Source organism: Hermetia illucens, chromosome 4 (assembly GCF_905115235.1).
Source record: "Hermetia illucens chromosome 4, iHerIll2.2.curated.20191125, whole genome shotgun sequence".
NCBI classification, from domain to species: Eukaryota; Metazoa; Arthropoda; class Insecta; order Diptera; family Stratiomyidae; genus Hermetia; species Hermetia illucens.
The window spans coordinates 169,037,133-169,046,007 of NC_051852.1; positions in this window are offsets into that span (position 1 = coordinate 169,037,133).

Genomic DNA, 8,875 nt, shown 5'->3' on the forward strand with positions numbered 1-8,875 from the left:
TTACTGAGGTGCTGGAGTCCGAGGAGAAGTAGCTTGCGGTTGGCTCCGCAATCATCCAAATGCAGGAGGAGTTGCTGAAGGAACAAAGAAGGAGGAAAGCTGCAAATAGGAGAAGGATGAGTGGCTAAGAGCAAACCTACCCCGCGAAGTAATACCTCATTCCCATATAATATGAAATTGGACCTGATGGTCGAAAAATGGAAAACACCAATCTTGGCGAATATGCAGACCCATCTCGAATAACCCTTATTATTTTCAGCTCTACTGATATCTTACAAACTGTAATAAAATAAAGATAAACACATATACTTTTCAAAAGCAAAACGATCTAGCATACAATGCACATAAAATCTTCATGGACGTGATCCTTTCAAACGCGCACCTATGCCTGCAAATCGATTTCGCTACTTCGTCTGACGTGAATTTAATATGAATCCATAAATTGTGCTCCTTTGTTCACAATTGCTCAGCGTAAGATAGCTAACGGCATAACCTCCGTAAACAAAATCAAGAATTTAATATATGCGACGTAAGGATTTTAGAAGAAACAAGAATCTCTACGAGGACATTTTCCAGAGAATGCTTGCACCTAGCGAAAGGATTATACTTTTGAGAGTGTTTTGTAAGATTATACGACACTCGCACGGTGATTCCCCAGATATATTCAGATCAAAGTAACATTACACTGTGTATCTAGCGGAACGACAAACACATATTTATAATATTAGTTTACATGCTCCTGAGCATTATTGAGTCCTTCACCTTTGGCATTCCCAGGACTTGTACGAATGCTTGGCGTTGAATTGTGGACTCTTATGCCGAATGCCAAAGTTATTCTTGCGAGGAACGCAGGTTCCCATTCCCAGCTTCTTGCATGCTTTGAAGTTTGGAACAGATTAGTTTCAGGAATTTCCACAGGAAGTAGTAGGAGAGTCCTTAACTATATAAATCATGTAAATCCCGATAATTAGTTCCACCCCATCAACTGCTGGGTATTTCTTGATGAGAAGAAGATGGAACTATAATGAAATGAAGCGATATAATTAAGGAGTTTCGTTGAAGTTTTAATGAGTAACGTTCACTGCATCTGAACTAGGATAATATCGCATACTTACCAAGGATTAAGTAGGCTTATGTAGGCTTGCTTAATTCAATTAATTTTAAAGAGATTGAATACTTCTATGCGTTGCCAGTTGCTTCATGCCTCGAAGCAAATATCGAACATACTTTTCTCATCCCGCATTTAGTGCATGATTCCCCACAGCATTCTTCTTGAAACTCCCTTCGTTCCTGACCTCGAGGCTAACGCATAGCATTTAATACACTTAGATCATGAGCTTCTCCTACAGGACTTGTGCAGGCACATAAAACGACCCAGGTCAATCACTTTACTTCCTCGGAAAAACAATTCCCCCCCCCCCACAGAATCAAGAAGCTTTCCTGAAAATCAATGACTGAGATACCCTTCAGGGCGATAGTGTCTATCAACAACGGCCTGTTGAAATTGACGGTAGTCAAGAAAGCCTACAAATGTGTCACTCATTGTTGGTATTCCAGGCCATTCATTCGTTCCCATCGCCATGTAACGAGAGGTTGGTTCCGATCCCAACCGCCATATTTTCTATGTACTTTGCGGTATTCTGTTTTTCATTTCAGAGGACGAATAACATTCAGGAAAATCGGTTTGATATGGGATGTTGTTGGCAAGTTGGACTACATAAACAAATTGATTGCGTTCAACTTTCATATGGAAAGAATTTACGTCCCGGGTAGCACCGGACTGCATATGAAGGAAAAGAACGGATGGAGAATTGATAAGTAGCAACCGAGGAAGCACGCGACCATCCCGTCAGCCTTCCGTTCCATATTTCACAATCCAACGAATTGTCAGGATGTCGACCGACAAAGAGTGATAAATTGGAAAAATTCTTTCAACCAACAGCGAATTATCTTGCTTATCTTCCAACTAGAAGGGACACGAGCACGTTTTACACAGGGACTTGGGCAAGTAAGGATACTTGTGTCGATTCCTCAAACAGAGTTTGTTTCGTCGACCGTTTATTTTACATTCATTCAGCAAAGGAGAAAATCGATTAAACAAAAGGACATTGGGTCTAAAACGTTCAAAAGCAACGTTATCAACTTTGCATCCACTTGAAGGTGTTGGGATTATACCGCGATTAAACAGTGCACTGCAGGTTAGACTGACGCAGAATATAGCTCCCTGGGGCCAACCTATCTCTCTTTTAGAGTAAGCTGTCTCTCCTCTAAGATGTTTTGTGGGTTTTCGGGGGACAAGCCTCTCGTCTTTTTTTTTTTTTTGTTGAGGAGGTGGAAATCTTCAAAAAGACACTGGTCTGGCGTGTGGGATTTTTACCCACTAAAACCACCCCCGACTCCCTCCCTGCCCCGCGGAACCACCATAAGGTATTACATCACGGGGCGGAGTCAGCTCGCTCTAGTTTTGTCACCTTTCTTCTATACGCGGCGCACGTGACTGCGTTTTTCTCCTCTCCTCTGCTTTTCGCAGTTTATTTTGGATAGATGCGATCATGGAGTTCCCAATTCTCTTGATGTGCTAGCATTTTCGGCACCAGATTTTCTGGTACCAGCACCTCTCCTAGAGTCTCCTCTAGATTCCTCCTTTCTTCCACAAATCTCGGACAGTGGAAGAATACATGCTCTGGGTCCTCTGGGACTCCATTGCAATTTGGACAATCGAGTGTGGTCTCCAATTTAAACCTGTGAAGGTATTGGAGAAATCCTCCGTGCCCCGTGAGAAACTGGGTGAGATTATAATTAATCTCACCGTGTCGTCTCTCCAACCACACCTTGATGGCAGGAATGAGCCTGTGCGTCCACCGGCCCTTTCCCGAGCGTTCCCACTGCTCTTGCCATCTATTTATGGATTTCTCCCTTTCAGTCTTCCTCGTCCGCAATGAGAAAGAGGTTGGCTTTACATTGTATATGTTCGCCATCTCATCTGCCAAGATGTCAATCGGCATCATTCCAGAGATGACGAATGCTGCATCATCTGAGACAGTCCTGAAGGGAGAGCATACCCTCAGGGCTGTCCTCCTGTAGACTGAAGTCAGTTTGGTAGCGTTCCCTGACATCCACTACGCCTCCCTCCAAACTGGGGTTCCATAGAGCATGATCGAGGCGACCACCCTGGCCTTAAGCAACCTAGAGGTATGGCGTGGCCTTCCAATATTCGGCATCATCCTCGCCAGGGTCATATTTGCAGTGGATGATTTGTCGCAAACATACCGCACATGTTGCTTATAGCTAAGTTTCCTGTCTATCACCACTTCCAAGTATGATATTTGATGGTCGGCTTGGAAGTGATGATGTGATTCCCGATTCTAATACAGGCGTAATTTCTCTTCCGGTGCTTAGTGATCAGGACCGCTTCCGTTTTTTCCTCCGCAAATGTCAGGATAGCTGAGTGGTTAGAGCGCAAGGCAGTGGAATTTGTATCGTGATTTGACGTCGGACACCAGCCGACTCAGCTGTGAATGAGTACCTGAGTGAAATCAGGGTAATAACCTTGGGCGAGCGCAATGCTGACCACATTGCCTCCTAGTGTATCGTTACGGTCTTGAATGAAGTGCTCGCCAACGATTATTATTATTAAATGTCAGACCAGAGCTCTTTAGCCAACTTTTAACAACACCGATTGCCTCACTTGAGTATAACTCAGCATCTTCGAGATGCTTTGCGGCAACAACCAGCGCTATGTCGTCAGCGTAACCCACCACTGTGGCTTCCCCCGGAAGGGGAAGATTAAATACATCGTTGTACATGATGTTCCACAGTAGTGGGCCCAATACGGAGCCTTGCGGGACACCCGCGGAAACAACGTACTCCTGGGGTCCGTCATCGGTGTCATACCAGCGCCTCCTTTCAGTTAAATAACTATCGACGATAGCAGCGAGATAGGCGGGAATACCAACCTTCGCTAAAGATTTCCGTATTAGATTCCAATCGGCCGAATTGAATGCATTTTTCACATCCAGGGTTACTACCACGCAATATTTGCTGGTACTACCCTTTCCGTGAATTGCATCTTCGGCCAAGCCAGTAACCAATTTGATGGCATCAATGGTTGATCTGGCTTTACGGAACCCATACTACTGATCCGAAAGGTAGCCTTGGCTCTCAACAACCGGGAGTAATCTATTATAAATTACCCGCTCTAGCATTTTCCCACCGTGTCCAGGAGACATATGGGTCGATATGAGGATGGTTCACCTGGAGGTTTACCTGGTTTAGGCAGAAGTACCAACTTCTGCTGCTTCCATGCCACTGGAAATATCCCCTCGGACATGCACGCTTCGAACAACTCAGCGAACATGTCCGGTCTGGATTTCACGGCAAGCTTAAGGGCCTTATTCGGTACTCCGTCCAGGCCCGGCGCTGCGTTGGCCCCTCTTCTACCGCAGATATCCAACAGCTCGTCTCTGGTGACTGGCGGGATTGACGCCACATTCAGAGGTGGTTGGAATGTGTCGGTGCTCTCCTCTTGCTGGGGGAATAACCCCTGGATGATTTTTAGCAAGAGGGTGGGACACGTGATTTGCGGAGATGAACGGCTTCTGAATCGTCCCATCATGATTCTGTAGGCATTCCCCCATGGGTTTATGTTCGCTTCTGAGCAGAGCTCCTTAAAGCACTCCCTCTTGCTTCGCTGGATGGCGAGTTTTTGCGGGCTGCCTTATAGGCGCGCTCTTTTTGTCTCTGTTCGACTCTACCTACCGCCCTCTGAGCCACTCTTCTGGCTCGGTGGCAGGCTGATCGAAGGCCGGTCAGTTCATCATTCCACCAGTAGTTTAGTCTTCTACTGGGGAATGAACAACTTCTAGGCATGGGCGCGTCACACGCTTTGGCAATGCACTGAGCCAGATGGACGGCCCTTTCCGTAGAGGTGCCTGCTTTATCAGGCTGATCCAACCACACCTCTATGAAGGTCTCCTCATCCAAAGATTTTACAGACCAGCCTGAAATTTTTCTCGGTTTCGGGCATGATAGCTCTTTGGCCTGTGGCTCGACACATGTCTCAAAGAAGATTGCCTGGTAATCGCTGTGGGTGTAGCGTTCACTGACGCACCAGGACATACCACGCGCCAGCGAAGTGCTGACAAAAGTCAGGTCTACAACCGAGCCTGACCCCCCTTTCTGGAAGGTGTTTACAGCGCCTTCGTTGGCCAAAACTATGTCCATCTGCGCAAAAGCTTCTAATAAACTGCGCCCCCTTGCATTTGATTCCCTACTACCCCACTCTAGGGCCCAAGCATTGAAATCACCAGCAATCACCTTTGGACTACATCCCCTCGCGTCGAGAACAAGATTATCAAGCATTTGCTCCAATTCAGACAGTGTCAAACTTGGCGGGGCGTAGCAGCTGTATACAAGCTGTATACAAGCCTCTCGTCTACCAAGACCTTTAATGAGTGGTGATAGCCACACCCGGTACGAGGTGACCCTTCTATTCACGAAACGCTACGGATCTAAACTGGGGAGTCCTCCAATTCAGGATGTCATGTGAACCGTGCTCATTGGATGGTTTACACTCGGGGGTAACTGACTGCATTCGAACAGAGCCTCACTGATACCTGGTCGCCTCAGTGAGTAAATTTAACCTTACCGTGCTGCGGGAGCTATATCACAGCGGTTCTCCCAACCCTCATACTCGTGGGAAGCAAATGAGTAACATTACAAAAGTAAAGAACACTATAACAAAACAAGCGGGACCCCGTACCGCACACAAACTAGTTAACCAGGTGGAGGCACATCTCCGAACCACTAAGAGCCAGGTGATTACACCCAAGAAGGGAAAAGTTGGGACCTCAAGCAGTAGATCCAAGGTCAACATTGGTATACTACGAGGACAACAACCAACAAAGACCACTGCTCACAAAGCAGGCACAAGCAAAAGCACGTCTGAGATCAATATATCAGACGTCAGGAAGGAGACAGGTCTCAGTGGCGCAGGTGCCAAAGGGTGCCTAGGTTATCTGAAAGAAAGCCTGAAACCATAAGGGGCCCTTAGACGGCATCTTTATCGAAGCCAAGAAAACGGCCCGCACAAAGAGAATGCTCCCGAAAAATCCAAACCTGAACCCAAGAGGGGAAAAACTCCGGCAGATCAGGGGTGAAGGTGAAACTCAGGAAGCCTGCCATTAATTATGCTAGTGCAGACAAGGTCATTCTACTGGCCATACTGCCAAAAAAGTTTCTCGAGCAAATACTCACTCTTGAGATCAACTCCGCCATGCTATCAACATAGTATGCAGGTCCCAACCCCAGGAAAAGGAGGAGGATTTGAGGTAACTTATTCTGTACTATCCTCAGTAAAACAAAAATAAAATGCTGAGATCAGGGAAAGAGATAAATAGAGTATAGTTGGAGTTATTCCACTATGCTAAATCCTACCTGATCTCTCTTGGTGACAGGTCCCGCGACAGGCCGACCAAGAAAATGCATACAATGTCGTTACAAACATGATGATCGGATCGGGTTGAGTCACAAGCCTCGGAGAAACGCTAGGCCGTTCAGCTCAGTGGACACGGCAGGACGGGCCCCGGTCCTGTCAAGAAATGGGCAAGGGTTCTTGACGCATGGACGGCATCAGGACGTAAGCAAATTAGTCCGAACAAAACGAACAAAACAAATGCATGTCTGCACACTAAATGTTGGTACCCTAACTGGAAAGACCGAGGAACTCGCAAGAGCCCTTCGGAAAAAACCCATTGATATCTGCGCTCTGCAAGAAACCCGATCATCTGGTGCCAAAAGCTGCGACATTGAACGCGAAAGGAGTAAAAATGGCTATAAACTCCTCTATTTTGGTAACTCACACACTCAATATCGTGTTGGCATTCCCACCTCAGAGGGTTTCTGTGATGCCATTAAAAAAGTCGAACGATTTGATGATCGGCTCACTCACTCTTGAGATCGAAGACCTTGTCATCAGGCAGATGTGCATGGGATGGACTGAGAAACTTGTGTTCACCAGGATACGCTTTTGACCAGATCATATACTGGTGGACTGCGCAACGAAAGACACTACCAAGTGGCTTAGGACCATAGCTCCTAAATTGCCAAGCTGGGAAAGAGCAGAACTGTCAACAAGTGCTGGGGATGATATACCAGCAGCACCCATGGTAACAGTGTTTCTCCCGGAGAAAACACTTGGAGGAAAGCATACCGAGGTTTCCAAAGAAATCTGGTAAACCATAGAAGCGAAAACGACTTGATGATTGGAATAGTGCTGGCTCAAGAGCCCTGGATGTACCGGGACAGATTCGTGGTCTGCAAGGACGAAGCATGCAGGTAATTTGGGACTACCTTTGTGAAAACCCAAGAGCTGGCATAATGCTTAAACGTAATTTAAAATACATATATATGTTATGTCTTTCAGAGTTCCTGACCGCGGACCTTGTGGCTATCCAAGTGTCACTCGAAGCCGGGAGGAGCACTCGAGAGGCAGTCGTGGCACTGAGCAGAAACCGGCCTCCGGGTTCCAACCAAGCTAATCTGGTGAAGTACTGTGGAAAGAGGACGTTACCACTTCACCTCGATGCCAATGCCCATCACAAAGTCAGGGCAAGCACCTACACCAATCGAAGAGGTGAGTTCCATCTTGAATTTATTCATAGTAATAAGTTAGAAATATGTAACATAGGGAACACTCCAGCATTTGTGACCAGCGCTAGACAAGAGGTACTAGACTTTACTCCAGCAAATACTCTAATGAACAGGCTGGTCAGGAATTGGAGGGTGTCGGATGAGCCTTCTATGTCTGATCACAGAATGATTATTCTGTGATTCGATATTGAGGGCAACTCCGAAATAAAAATAATAATAAGGAATTCCAAGGGAACGAATGGAGATTAACATGCAATACACCTGAGCAACAACATGGCTCACCTTCAAGGGGGCAGTGACATCAGAAGCGAAGTAGAACTGGAAACAATAGTGGAAAACCTCAATAAATTCGTCATTGACACATATAAGGCCAGCTATCCGGCCAAGACAGTTAAGTCATCAAGAGATGTTCCCTGGTGGAACAGGAACCTAGCCAGAATGAGAACATAGATACGAAAACTCTTCAACCGGGCAAAACGAACCAGGGGCTGGCCGAGGTACACAAATGCACTGACTACGTATAGCAACGCGATCAGCGAAGCAAAACGGAACAGCTGCAGGAAATTCTGTGAAGGAACCAAACAAATCACAGAAGCAACCAGGCTTTACAAAGCTGTAGCCAAAGACGGGGCAATCTCTTCTGTCTGTTTGAAGAAGGAGGATGGGACATTTACTGAGAATGAGGAGTACAGAGTATAGCTCTTTTTCGGGGGTTGGCTCGACGTACTCGGTTTCGCCATTCAATTTACCAAATGCCTGATCTGGTTGCAATCTCGAGGCTTTTAAATCCCCATCCAAGCCACCGTTGTTTCGACTGGTCTTTTGGTCGTTTACCATCGACTTCAATGTTCAGACCAATCTTGGTAAGGGTATCCTTGTTTGTGCAAATTACATGACCATACCATCGAAGACGCCTCTCTCGCAGTTTTTCCACGATCGGTGCAACCCCATATCGATCGCGGATATCCTCATTTCGCCGTTCATTGTCTTTTATAGTCGGCCAACACTCAGAACCATAGTGAGCGACAGGACGGACGACATTGCCGTAAATTTTAAATTTGGCACCCTGGCTTTCTGGGTGTCAAATGTTAGAAAGCAAGCAAATAGAAGTACCGACAGATGCAAAGGGGCGGGGTACTAGTGGGCGCTTATGTGGAGTATGATAATACACGAGCTCCTGGGCGTGCTAACAAATACTGGAATACAGGTCCAGGGTTACGCGGAC